The following is a 15,094-nucleotide window of genomic DNA, read 5'->3' as shown; positions in this document are numbered from 1 at the left end:
AAACTGGACATTATATTCTATGATCAAACATTTTACTGTTTGCTTTATTACTTTCTACTTATCTTCATCAAACTTCCCTTCCCTTTATTTTATCAATTTATTTATTATTCAATGTATGGATCATAATTTACCGGAAAATTATGTGTCAACTCTCTAAGTCTGGTCATGAAACATTAAAACCGAAACGCATGTTTACTTACATGTTGTCTTAGTCTGTTCAGGCTGCTATAACAAACTACCACAGACGAGGTGCCTTATAAACATTTATTTCTCACACATCTGGAGGTTGTAAGTCCAAGATTATGGCACGAGCGTGGTCAGTTGAGGGACCTCATCTGTGTCTCAGATTCTCAGTTGTGTCCTCATGTGGCAGAAGGGGTTTGGGATGTCTGTGGGTGCTCTTTTATAAGAGCGTTAATCTCATTCATGAGGGCTCCACCCTCTTGACCTAAGGGCTTCCCATAGCCTCACCTCGTAATAGTATCACATTGGCATGAGGATTTCACCATATGGATTTTGGGGACACACACATTCAGACCATACCCAATATGTATTTAATGTCTCTGTCTTATTTGGGGGGGATACACACATTCAAATCATACCAAACATGTACTTAAAGTCTCTATTGTATTGGTGACTCTTTTCACCACAGTCTTTTATTCTAGGAAAGAAAGTTTATTCATATGTATCTCATGATCCCTTGTTGAGCAATTTACAGAAAAAAGTCTATATATCTTGTTTGGTGGCGGACATAAAAAAAAAAAAGGATCTCTGAGTTATCAAAGAAAAGTAAAAGGGACCAGAAAAATCTTATGAATTGTGCACAATCAATGAAATTAACAGCTTATATCAATCTATGTTTCAGTTTGACAGCCTATTTGACAACTGGCGGGTTTGTCAGAGGAAGGCGGTGTGTTTTAAGCCCTGAAGTTTTGTCACACTAGTGTCATACACTCCATAATTGTTTTTGTGTAAATTTAGCTTTAATGATGGCTAAGTTCACGCTAGAACAACTACTGGAAAATTTAATGTCAGTTCATGATGCATGAGCTTTCTTGTGGTGTGTGGGAGTTTCTTTAGAACTTTGTTGTAAAATACACTTTTTGTAGATTTCCATATAATGAACTTATATCACTTTTATCCTCATTACCTAATTGTTTTTAGTTAATGCTCATATATACGTGGCACTACATTAGATATTATTCAAAGCTAGTGCACTAGTGCTTGTGGATCTTCACTGAAAGTATTAACAGAGCATACGAGCACAAATGGGGATACATACAGGAGAATGGCACAAAAAATGGGGAGATTAGAAAAATTGCAAAGATATAAGTGTGAAATTACATCAATTGAAAATTCTTAATGTATCCAAATAAACATTGTATTTTACTTCTAATTATAAACTAGATATGTAATATATGATGTAATTATATAATGTTCTAGATCCTTTCTTATTTTAAAAGCTTGTTACAATTAAGGCCAAGAGACCCTGGAAATTTGGCTACATGTCAAAATTAAAAACATAACTTTATTTTCCTTGATAAAGTTAAAAACAATATTTATCCTCCCTGTGGAAGACAGATTTTAATACAGCTACTACATAGTGGTATCCCAGTTCTCTTTCCTTAACTACCAGACTCCTACATAATTTATTTAACAGGTAATTGAGAGCTTACTGTATGTCAGAAATTCTGATTTTGAGTATAGAATCACGAGAAAAAAAAAATTCCTTGCTTTCATAATTGTGATTGATGAAGGGAGGTGCCTTGTGCTTGCAGAAACTGCAAATGATTTTAAAAACTTGCCCTCAGGATATCTTCTTAGACATTTGGTATTGTTACAATTTTTTTCTAGCATTTTGGATACTTTTGAAAAATCAATTATTTTGTTTTATACTTTGTACGCAGACAGGTTTTAATTTCATTATAATTGCTGTTTCCTTTTTCATTAATTTCTATTCTGATTCGTTGAATTTCATCTTCCTATATTTGTCTTCGCCCTGCTATTTTTTTTCTAAAGTTAGCACATTACTTTTCAAATATTCTCATTTTAAAATATGCATTTAAACTTATAATTCTCATAGTACAACTGATGAACCTGTAAGCATTGGTCTTTTATTTTTGTTCGCAGGTGTATTTCATACTTTCTATATATTTCTTTGATTCATAATTAGCTTTGAAAAATGTTTATTTTTAAATTTTAATTTTTCACTGAATAGAAAATTTTGTTTTACAATTGTGTTCTGATTTATAATTTTATTGCTTTGTGGTAAAGGATATGGTCAGTGTTATACCAATTTATTGGTATTTGGAGACTTTATTGCTCTAGTATACAGTCAGTTTTTTAATATGTATTGAAAATATGTGACTTATCTAATTTTGGAGAGCAGGGTTTGATATACATGCAAACACATACGTGTAATTTATTAGTTGCACTGTCATATCTATATTTTTTTCTATCAAATTTTAATGGTTTGTATCAAAAGTCCCACACTATGGCTGTGCTATGGCCTTATAGACTGTGCTCTGTTAAATGGAATTTATGACTGTAAACGTAATATTTGAGATTTATTTGCTCAACTGTACTATTGCTTCTCTTTATAACTTTGATCTTTGCTCAAAATTGTAATTCTTCTGTTAATTTACTCTCATATAGAATACATCCATAAATCATTACCCATACAAAATCCTGTCTTTCCAGATTTATAACTTTGGCTTTCCTCCCACCTACAATTTCATCTCTCTGTTTGCCTTAATCTCATTAGGGATGTTCCAGCATAAAGCAAAGTTCCCCTCACGCCTTAATCCTGCAGCCCCTCTACCATCTGTGTTTCTAAAAGTATTCCAGATGGCAGCCTCAAACACTTTCCACTTTTGCCTTGGGTTTAGGCTATTGACAGTGTAGAGAAAAGGCTGACGACCATTATGAAAAGTATTCCATCTTAGTATCTTATTAAGCTATATATATCTATCACACTCTAAAAAGTGATGCAATCTAACTTTCGATTAGCTTTTGAATGCTCACTATCATAATTACCTAATATTCCAAATTATTGACGACAGAAAAATAGGTCAAAGACACTATTTCTGTCACAATCCTTTGACCCTTCCTGAGTTTGGAAAATTTATTTTAACATTCTCTTGGTAAAGGAAACAAATAAGGTTGTCCTTTTTACTAAAGATGAATTGGTTCTTTAGCTATATCATACATTAAATGGAAGTTATGAAAAGTTTTATTTCAACTGAAATATTCTATGCAATGATGTACTTTTATTCTCAAGGAGAGAATGTAATATGTTTCCAATTTCTGTTCTGTTTGTGCTGAATGATGAATGCGTTTTATGATTAATTTAATGTCTTTGAGACAGTACTTTGCAACATTTCTTTAAAGGAATCAAAACAATTATCCATTCTCTATGAATAATTTTGAGTTTTTTTTTCTTTTTTCAGTCTGATATTCTCATTTTCACTAATAATTTTGTTTTGAACCACTAAATGTTTTCCCCAATGCTATCTTTCATTTTATCTCCTTTTATATTAAACAAACAAACAAACAAACACTACCTATCCATGCGCGTACTGTCAAATAAAAAAAAATGGGAAAAAGTAAAATGTTGTGAAATTACCTCATTATTCTTTAAACTCTTCAGTTTACTGCCTCAAAGTGGTAAGCAAAGTCAGGCAACTCTTCCTAGGTGGTTCCTGAATCAATCACCAATGAATTATGCAGCCAATCTCTTATTTTTTCCCTGACTCTTTCTTTCTTTACATTTTTCTTTTTCCTCTGTCTCCCTAAATCAACTTTATCAGTGGTCTGCTTTGAGGGTCATGTAATATTGACTCAACTTATTTAATGGGATTCTTAGATTCAATTTTATTTATTGATTAATTGATTAATTCCATACATCTACTGTGAGAAATGTTGATTAGCAAAGCAGTTTTCAGGTATTGCTGAACTCTTGTCAAAATAATATTATGTACAAACTTTAAGTTTACTGACAACTATTTTTAATTTTAGGTGGTAGTATGATTACATGGATTTAATGTTTTAAAGACATGAAGAGTAAGGAGGATATATATATTTTTAACCTAAAGATGACCCAGAAAGACACTGAAGCTCCATCCATCACCTCTTTAAATTTTAAATTCCTCACTCCCCCTTAAAAATACAATCGTGTTTCTAAAGTCACACAAATAGTAGTAAATTATGATCTCTTTTCATAAAATTATGCCTAAATTAAATGTACAATTGTATCTTTCCATACATATAACTTCAAGTGATACTAATCTTGTACTTCCCTTTTCAAAAATATACATGGCTAAGTAAACACATAAGATGTCCCCCATTAATCATCATCTCCTACTATTCATGCCTTTTGTCATCCTTTCCCCTTGAATGTGGGCTGGCTTCTAGTCAACACATCACAGGAGAAATGAAAGGTTAACATCTCCGTGATTTAGTTATAAAAGATTGAATTTTTTATAACTGTTTGAATTTTTGATTTGAATTTTTATATACTGTTTGATACCAGGAATGCATAGTCAAAAGTCCTTGCTGGATCTTTTTTTCCTGTGAACATCCTGTCTGGCCTCCTGTTAAGTTATGGTTATATCTTGTTTAATGGCTAAAAACAGCAAGAATGTTGAAGAGATGCTTTCTTGTTCTATTATGAAATACACTCCTAGCTTGTTAATAACTCCTAAACATGAGTCTGTTCACAGGCCAAGAGCCTATCACAGAGGAGGTTTTTTGTTTGTTTGTTTGTTTGTTTTTTAATGTAAATATTCAGAATGTTTCCCTAGTCTTTCTATAAGAAACTAAAACAATTTTCTAAGTGTGCCCTTAGTAAAGGAAACAACTCAGACAGGTAGTAATTTTTAGAATAGTGGTTCATTATTATTATGGTCCAGGGGTCCCAATCTACTAGTATGGATGTAAATTATAAGTGTCATGTTAGCCATGTCTGCTTCACATTAGGTGCGCTAGGACCTAAAACTGTGATAATCACATTATTATTTTCTCTAGCCTGGAGAGTATTTGGAATGGATAATTTTGCAATAGGAAAAGTTCCCATGGTGTTTCCCTGACTTTTGAAGCATGGATTTTCATGGTGGAAAGGCCAGACAAAGCCCATTATATCCTCTTCCCCTAAAAATATAGTCAATCAAAATAACTGCCTTTTTCCTAGGGGATTACAGAGATTAGAATTCAATAAAACACTTGAAAAAAGCACTGGTATAGTTTTCTATTTTCTTTTTTTTTTAATTTTTCAGTTTGGTGAAGATGATAGCCAATTTCAGCCCTTGACTTATTTGATCTTACAGCTGTTTATATCACTGTGAATCGTCCCTCACCCTTGAGATAAATTCTTCTAATGTCTGCCTGAATGCTGTACTTCCTTGTTTTCCCTCCTGCTTCTTCCATTGCTCTTTTCTAGCTTTCTGTTTCTTTTAGTTTCCCAATCCTCTCATCTTTGTCCAGCCTTTATACTTCTACTTCCTTCTTCCTCCATTAAAGCTGTCTTCTGGTGTTTCATCCATCATCAGTCATGATTTTAGCTACCATCTAAATGTTAATGACTCCCAAATTTATAACTTCAGGCCACACCCCTTCTTTAAATTCCAGATGTGTATATTCAAATCCCTACTCTATATCTTCACTAGATGGCTAATTTGCAACTCAGACTTCTCATGTCCCAGAGTGAACTCCTGATAGTCACTGTCACCATTCCAAACCTGCTATTGTTTAGTTTTCTTTTCAGTTAAGAATGACAACCTCATCCTTCCCGTTACTTACTTACTCACACAAAAACTTTGCTGTAATTCTTGACTTCCTTCTTCTCCTCACACACTACAGTAAATATAATTGGCTCTACTAGATATACCAAATTATTTCCATAATCCAATGATCTCTCTCCAATTCTCTGCTATCATCCTGACTCAGGTCATTATTATCTTTCATCTGTATTTTCTGAGGCTGCTAACTGGTTTCACTGTTTCTAATATTTACTGTCTCCTCCCCAGTTCCAAAGTCTATTCCCAACAGAGAAGTGAGAATGAGCTTTTAAAAATATCAAGCAGATCTTGTCATATATCTTCTCATCATCATACTGTGGTTTTTCATTTATTTAAGGATAAATGCTAATCCTCATAGGATAGCCTACAAGGCCCTTCATGATCCAAATTACCACTACTTTTCTGATTCCCCTCTCACTCTCTTCGCCATATCCACTTGTTTTAATGTCACTGTGAGTGAACTGAACATGGTAGCTGATCTTCTACTTATGGGTCTTATTTGCTGTCTATCTATTCAACATGACTCACTTGCTCACATTCTTCAATCCTTTGTGAATATATCACCCTCTCTGTGTTGCTACCCTATTTATAATAGCCATCCCCACTCTAATATTGCCGTTTTCCAACTCCACTATTTTTTCTTTAGTGATGATTACCATCTGTCATACAATATCTTTTATATATTTATTTTGTTTATTTTCTGTTTTTCCACTAGAACAAAAACTATATAGTGTTATGTTTTAATTTAGCTGTTTAAAATTCCATACATAAAACTGTGCCTATCATACAACAGTTTTGTTGAACAAATGATTAACATGTACTAAATAAAAAAATAAAAAAAGGAAAATGAATTTGCAAAGGCAAATTTCCCCAAAGAATAGAAATATTTGCTAACTTTATTTTAAATCTCCTTGCTTTCTGAATAATATGATGAGTGTTTGTAAATATCCTGTTACAAATTTTTAGTACATATCTTGTACAAAATAAAATAAAATTTTGTATTAGCAACATACTTATATTTTGAAGACTTTATAATAGATTTATTTATTTCCTATTGTTCAACTATCTTTCTTTTATACCTCTTTGATAAATTATTACTGTTTTTTAAAGCAGTGTTGGAAACCTGTGGAGTAGTAAGTATTTTTCTCAAGTTAGAGGTAGGATTTTCTATTTTATAGATCGGTGCCAGTCCCAGTTGCTATGAGATATATTTCAAAGCTGATGCAAGAGCCTGCATATATGCTAACAGAAAACAATATTCCTTTTCTTTTTCAAATGGATTTTTTTTTAGTTTAAAATGAACTAATTTTAAATATCCTGTCTAGCTATAATTTCAAAAATGCATACTTATTACCCTCATGTGAAAACTGAAAGCCAAAGCATGTAGAGTAAACAAAAATGTTTTCTCAAACTATGTCTTCATTCTTCTTCTACCTTTTTAAGGATGATTCTCTGTGGTTATATAGAAAATAGGAATATCCAAACACAGTAAGAGTCAGTAAGACGTAAAAGTGATTCTATGCATTCAACATCTATCTCCTTGTAGGCTTTCAAAATAATTATGTAGGTATCTCCAGCATTGCTTTTCAATATTGTCATTTGGTGGATTTTTTCCAAAGTTGGCTACAGTGCACTGAGTTCATTACTTGATGGCCATTTGTCAGTGCCTTAGTATAGTATTGATTTATAAACGTTTGTCAATGCATAGTCAATGCTAGAAATATGAATTTCAGTGCTGTACACCATGTAATAAACTGAAATTTGTATAGGTAAAACATTAAACAGTACTTAATTTTCTATTATTCAGGTGAAGTTGAATGTTATATTGACTATAATTAGGATAACACTACTAACAAAAAGTGAAGCAAATTAGACTTCGGAACTTAGAGGAGTCAAGATACAAATTCAAATACTCTATAATCTCTATATCCCAATATCTATAATTTGTATATCTAACTGTAGTAACATCTGATTGATTACAATTACCCCTTGTTAGCACAAGTATATGTTGCCTTTAGGTAGATGTATTAATCATAATTCGCCAGGCTTTATTGCAATTTCATGATTTAGAAAAGTGAGTTTATTTTTCACTCATGCTACATGTTTTATTATGTGTTGCCAGGGAGCATTGATTAAGATGGCAAGATTTAGCAAATAAAAATGAAAGTGACTCAGTTAAATTTCAGATAAACCATGGATATCTTTTTTACGTCCCATGCAATATTTGGGATAACTTTGTATATATTCTGTTATTAGTATCTGAAAATCAAATTTAACTGAGTGTTCTGTATTTTATCTGAGAACTCTATCCTGGGTAGTCACTCAAGGAACTGGATGGACAGAACAGCCACAGTCCCAGACATCATGTGTCACCATATCAGTGGAAAGGGGTATCTGGAGTTTCCATATCGGAGAAGAAAAAGCCAGATTCCTCTTCCTCATTTTGTGTGTGTGTGTGTGTGTGTGTGTGTGTGTGTGTGTGTGTGTGTATGCACGTGTGTGTGTGTGTGATTCTTATTATCCAAGAAAGTGTTCATTTATTTTTCCTCATCTCCTACTTTGTGTAAATTAATTCAGCCTCTAGGAGCGTTCCTCAGGTTTATAACCAGTTTATAGTATTAAACCTTGGGAGAGTAGATTAAGGAGAATATGCACTAATATAAGTTTATTTTATGAGAAATAATAATATAGTCTTTACTAGCTCAATAAGTGTGATTAAGAAAGACATAAAGCCTTTGGTCATATCTATGTGATAATATGCTATATTAATGGGGATTCTTGAAATTGCATCATTATACAACATGTTTATTAAGTTTAAGAACAAAATAAAATGTAAAATAGGGCAGGTAGACAGCTTGGCTAATAAAGGTAATCATTGATAGAATAATCCAATTGTACTAATTTTTTAAACTGTTACTGAAAACTATTTTTTAATAGCACCTCTCTTTTATTTAGAACAAGTCTTTCATTAGATTTAGATCCATCTGTTGTTCCATATTTCTCTAATAATTACTAAGAAATAAAGATCTACACTGACTATATATTGTCAATCTCTCCCCTAAGGAAAAAAATCAAATTACTGATTTATTATAAATAGCTAATTGAACTTCAAACTTACATTACCTATATATTGGAGTAGCAAAAATTAGTCGAGAGCAAACTAGATTAATTTCAATGATGGATATTTTGAATTTGGGAAAATATATTAGAGCGTTATTTTAATATTTAAATATGATCAAATCTGAATGTGTTCTTTATTTTGGGATGCTAAATTACTAATGTGTATGAAGTATATAAGCAATGAAGATAAAAAGATTATTTAACCAACATTCTAAGGATGGTTGAAAGGATGTTTGTAATTGGTTCTTATGTTGAAAATATATCTCTTAATGTTTTTGTTTGTTTTTTGCCTGGAGATAGGGAATTTACCTTACGGCTTTAAGAGCTTGCTATATTGAATCTGGAATTTCTATAGGCCTCTTTAGTTTTAAGGATGCTAAAGTTTAATTTGAGTGGGGTAATAGGGATTTAACATTCTGCTTTAGAATCTGAAGATAATAGTTATTCATAAATAATTTTCAGATTATTAATTTTGCTTAAAAAAGAACAGATCACTGTGGATTATATGCCTCTTTATAAATATATCTTAGTCCATTCATACTGCTATCACAAAAAAAACTTATAAACAACAGAAATTTATTTCTTGCAGTTCTTGAGGCTGGAAAATTTAAGATCAAGGTAACTGCAGACTTGGTGTCTGGTGAGGGTCTGCTTCCTGGTTCATGGACAGTGCCTTTTTGCTGGGTCCTCACATGGCAAAAAGGGACAGGAAACTCCCTGGTGCCTCTTTTCTAAGGGCAGTAATCCCATTCTTGAAGGCTGTACTCTTATGACCTATCACCTCCCAAAGACCCCACTCCAAATACCATCTGATGGGTATTGGTTTCAACATATGAATTTTGGGGATACACAAACTTTCAGTCTATAATAATCTTTTACTATAAAATAACAGTTCATCATTATTAATAGTAATTATTTACATTTTTAGGTGTATATTTGAGCTTCAAAACCTTATTGTTAGTATTAAACATCTGTATATCCATCCATTTTAAACATATATATGCTCTTCGATTTCTTAACACCATAATATATATAAATTAAAACAAACTAGTAGTTACCAGAAACTGTGTCTTGATTTTATTCTCATTGTAATATATAGGTAGGCAACTCTTTTATTATTATTATCATTATTATTACCACCATTTATAGTTTATCAACACTATCAAGGTTGTGGGGATCAAGGCTGTGAAAAATTGAGAAAAAGTTGTACAATAGAAATTTTACCAACAGTAGAACTCCTCCACATCCAAACATCTTACATGAACCATAAACAGATGTAGAAATATATTGTTAAGGGTATCAATTAAATATACAAAACATCAAATGAGTAACAACTCTACTGTTTATTTTCCCTTCCATTTTCATGGTCTTAGTATTATTATTGGCAACCATAAAAAGATTTGGTGTCATATCATACTCAAAAGAGGAAGGGATAATATGTCCAAACTTGGGAAAACCATTTAGAATAATTACACCTTCTTTATGATAACAAAGCATAAAATTATTTACATAAGTATATCTCATCCATTCATTTCATATTTATATTTCTATGGTAAATATTTCCATGAACTGGCAACTGGTGACAGCTTAACACAGTATTCCAGAAAGTCATTCTAGATTGAGCAATTCTTTCATAGATGTTCTATTTAACAGCATTCCAAAATGCTCCCCAACAACAACAAAGGACACGGCATTAAAAATTTAAAAACTTTACCACCCATAATCTTTCCCACAGTTCTGATAAATGCAAATAGTAAAAGGATGTCTCTATTTATAAATTAGGAAATCAAAGCATAGAGAGAGAGAGGCTATAAACCTTGTTCAAAGAACATTATTTGATGAGAGAATAATTATTAAAACAGTAGTAGTCCAATGTAATTTCCACTTAAAAATTATGCCTTTTCCTGTCTCTGGGAAAGGATAATTTTTTTCACTCCAATTTATTTGACCTCCCAAGCACTTTATAGAAACTCAGTCACTGGACCTTTTTTACCAATAAGACAAAATTTTAGGTTCCGAACCCTCAACAAAGATTTAACGTCTATGATTAGAGATGAAAAAAACTCCCAAAAGGTTTGGGCTTAGCATCTTCAAAGCAATCTTTCAGAATACAGGCCTTATAAGTGATCCTGAAGCTATGAGGATTTATTCCAATCACAGAATGGTGTTTTGATCAAAGAAATAATTCAAAAACAAATACAAATAATGCTTCAAAACATTTTAGTTATGTAAAATAACTAATTGTAAAAAAATAATTTTCAAATGTTGACAAACTTAATCCAAGTAACATTTCTTACCATCCTTTTATTTTATTGAAACAATAAGCTGCATAGAACTAAACATACGTACTAAACTTATGGACCTTGGGTTCAAAGAGGATTTTTATGAATTTGACCTGAAAGGCAAGGTAAGTGAAAGCTAAAATAAATAAATGGGACTGTATCAAACTACAAAGCTTCTGCACAACAAAATAAATCATTGATAAAATGAAGAGGCAACCATACAAATGTGAGACGATATTTGCAAACAACATCTCTGATAAGATGTTAATAACCAAATATATATAATAACCAAATATATATAAGGAACTCACACAACTCAACAACAACAAACAAACAATGCAATTAAAAACTGGGCAGAGGACCTGAATAGACATTTCTCTAAAAATGACATACAGATGGCCAATAGACAAAAGATGCTCAACATCACCAATCATCAGAGAAATGCAAATAAAAACCACAATGAGATATCACCTGTTTTCTTATTCATTGTTCTAAATATTTTTTATCTCCTCAAGGCATTTCTTCTGCCTAAATACCCTGAAATTCATCTATTATTTCCTAACCATACACCTTCCATCGTTGAATGACTGTTTTTACCTGAAGTTTTTGTTTGTTTTGCTCTAGTCCCAGATTCTCCTGCATACCATAAGTGGAAATGACAGATGTACCTTAGAAATTCCTGAGAGCAGCTACAGAATGGAAATGAGCAGGTGACTATAAAGCCTGTATATACTGTGTTTCCCCAAAAATAAGACCTAGTCGGATCACCAGCTCTAACATGTCTTTTGAGCAAAAATTAATATAAGACCTGGTATTATATATTATATTATATTATATTATATTATATTATATTATATTATATTATATTATATTATATTATATTATATTATATTATATTATATTATATTATTATATTATACCCGGTCTTATGTTACGGCAAAATAAGACCAGGTATTATATTAATTTTTGCTCCAAAAGACTCATTAGAGCTGATGATCCGGCTAGGTCTTATTTTTGGGGAAACACAGTAGTGTAGTGAATGGAAGAGAAAATAGGAGCAATGGGGAGGAAATCTCTGAGATTTTCATACGTTAGTAATTATTGTTGTTTTCTTGGTCATGATTATTATGCTCCTTGAATTTCAAATTTATATCTTTAGCTCAGATTGCCACTTTTCTACTATGGTAATCTGTTTTTAATATTTCCACTGTGATATCTCAGAGGCATTCACATAAAATATTCAGAGTGAATATCATGAAATCCCACTCCAACACCAATGTGATCTTCCCACATTTTTCTATATTCTATAGAAATCCACTACCGGTCATCCTGCTGCGCAATCCAGACCTCCATATTTATTTTTGATACCTTGTCGAAGTATCATAAATACCCACCTTTATCTCTCATCACATCCTGTCAATGTTATGTCCTTCATATCTCTTTAGGACATCTGTTTTTCTCAGTATTTGTCACCACCACTTTAGATCAAACACCACCATCTCTGTTTAAATTACACACTTGCTTCCTAGTTGATTTCCTCTCAATTACTATTAGCTCTTCCTACCATATTTCCCTGAAAATGAGACCTACCCCCAAAATAAGTCCCAGTTAAGATTGTCAGCCAGACGGACACATTTAGTACATTATGACGATCTTCCAGAAGTAGATGACATGACTGTATTTGAATAAATGTAGATTGTTACACATGAATAAATAAGACATCACCTGAAAATACACCTTAATGTGTCTTTTGGAGCAAAATATAACATAAGACCCTGTCTTATTTTTGGGCAACACGGTAGTATATTATCTACATTTCATCAAGAGTGAACATTTAGAAAACAAAATTCTTCAACGGTTTCCCATTTTATTAGGATAAATAACTTTGGTCTCCAATACCAAGTGACCTAATTCTTGTCTACTTTGCCTGATGATCCCGTTTCTCTACCCTTTGCCTCTTACAATCCAGTAAGGAGGAAGGGTCCTTATAATCACAAGGCCTTTTTCTTTTCTTTTTCACCTTTCTGCAAGGGGTTTTAATTTGTTCTGTTATAGGATCTTTATCCACTAGGTTTCATCTGTCAGGAATGCTCTCGCTTACTCATTCTCATAGAAATTAGGCATTTGCATGTACTTAAGGTGAAGATGTAAGTTAATGTATTTTAATTAATAACATTTTTAAATGACATCTAAAGGTACTGTATTTGCCTAATGTTTTGTCATATCTGATTCAATTTTCATTGTAGTGCATAATAATGCTGGTAATTTACAGTAGAGCAGGAGAAATATGAACACTACAGTTTTCATATATAATGACATTAATGGTAATTTCTTAAATTTGAGGGAGGGGGTTACCAGAAAAAAATTTAAGTTATATACTTTAAAAGTCAGTTTACTCACAGATAGAATTAAACCAGAGACAGATAAATTGCAAAATGCCAGAACTCTCCAAAGGAAAGAAGTAAAAGTGGGGATAATAATTTCTCTGCATTTGAAATTCATTCTTTGTCCAGAAAACTTGCATATAGAACAAGTGAAGGAGACAATAGGAACTTATTCATTAAATATGAGTAATACTAAATTTAATATATTTCTTAATTTTAGAAAAAATGTAGAAGTTTAATCTATTGCAGCCCTCGATGGATTATCTTTGTTTCCTTTTGGTTAATATACGCCTCTAGAGAGACCAGAGGGATATATAGCATAGAGGATAGAGATTATTTATATCTTTCTAATCCAAGTAGCAACTGTAGTTTTATTCCATTTATAATAGAAACCCCAGTGAAAGTTTTAAAACACTAGAATAAGAGGATTTTCATTTTAAAAGTAATAATGCTGACTCCTGTGAATAATAGATCAAATGAGTTTTAAGAATGGAAACAGAAAAATAAGTTTGGTAGCCATTAGAGAAGTTGAACTAAAACAAGATAAAAACTTGAAATAGGCTGCTGCCCATCGAGATGGAGAGAATAAAAAAAAGCCATCAATATAGAAGGTAAAAGAGTCAGGAATCAATGAATCATGTGATGTCCATAATACATAGGGAGAAGGAAGATGAATTTGAGAATTGTTGAATGTTTGTGCTGTTGGTACATTTAAAAAGTAAATAAATGTGAGGTCAGAATCAGTTTCCTGGAATAAGCAGGAGTGAGGAGAAGAGAATTATGGTTCTGTTTTATACATGTTAATTTTGGGATGCCAATTAAATATCCTCATGCAGTTCTCCAGCATTGGTGGATAAATGGATGTGCGGATCCAAATCTGAATCAACAGCATTTCTGGACCATGAAGGAAATGCAAATCAAAACCCCAATGAGATATTACCTCATACCTGTTAAGATGGCTCTGATAAAAAACGGTAAGAGATAGATGCTGGTGAGGATGTAGAGAAAGGGAAATTGAACACTGTTGGTGGGAATGCAAACTGGTACATACCTTATTCATTTTTATCTAAGTTTTCTAGAAAAGTGATTGTTTTTGTTTTCCAGCATGTATGTGACTGGATCTGAAAGGTTTAGATGGATTTTATGTTTGTATATCTAAGGAGAAAACAAATGTTAAGGCACCAAGAGTTTAGAGGTGCTGTGCCTTAAATCAAATCTCAAAGGGTTAGAAATTGCAAGAAACATAATCTATGTTCATAAACTATGTGCCTCATGCTAACCTAATTTTTACTTATGCATTCCCTGTGATAAAGGATGTATTTAAATTAGCATTTTATATTGAATATATATATATATATATATATATATATATATATATATATATATATATATGTCTTACAATATGAGCTATGTAGGATTATGGTAAAAACAGGAGAATTTGGAATGTAACTACAAAACTACAAATAAAGTATTTACAAAAATGAATCCATGATTTTTCCGAGGACTCAATCCA

This window comes from Rhinolophus sinicus, chromosome 17, assembly GCF_057876585.1.
Source record: "Rhinolophus sinicus isolate RSI-liver-muscle chromosome 17, RSI-T2T, whole genome shotgun sequence".
NCBI lineage: Eukaryota > Metazoa > Chordata > Mammalia > Chiroptera > Rhinolophidae > Rhinolophus > Rhinolophus sinicus.
This window is presented reverse-complemented; position numbering follows the sequence as displayed.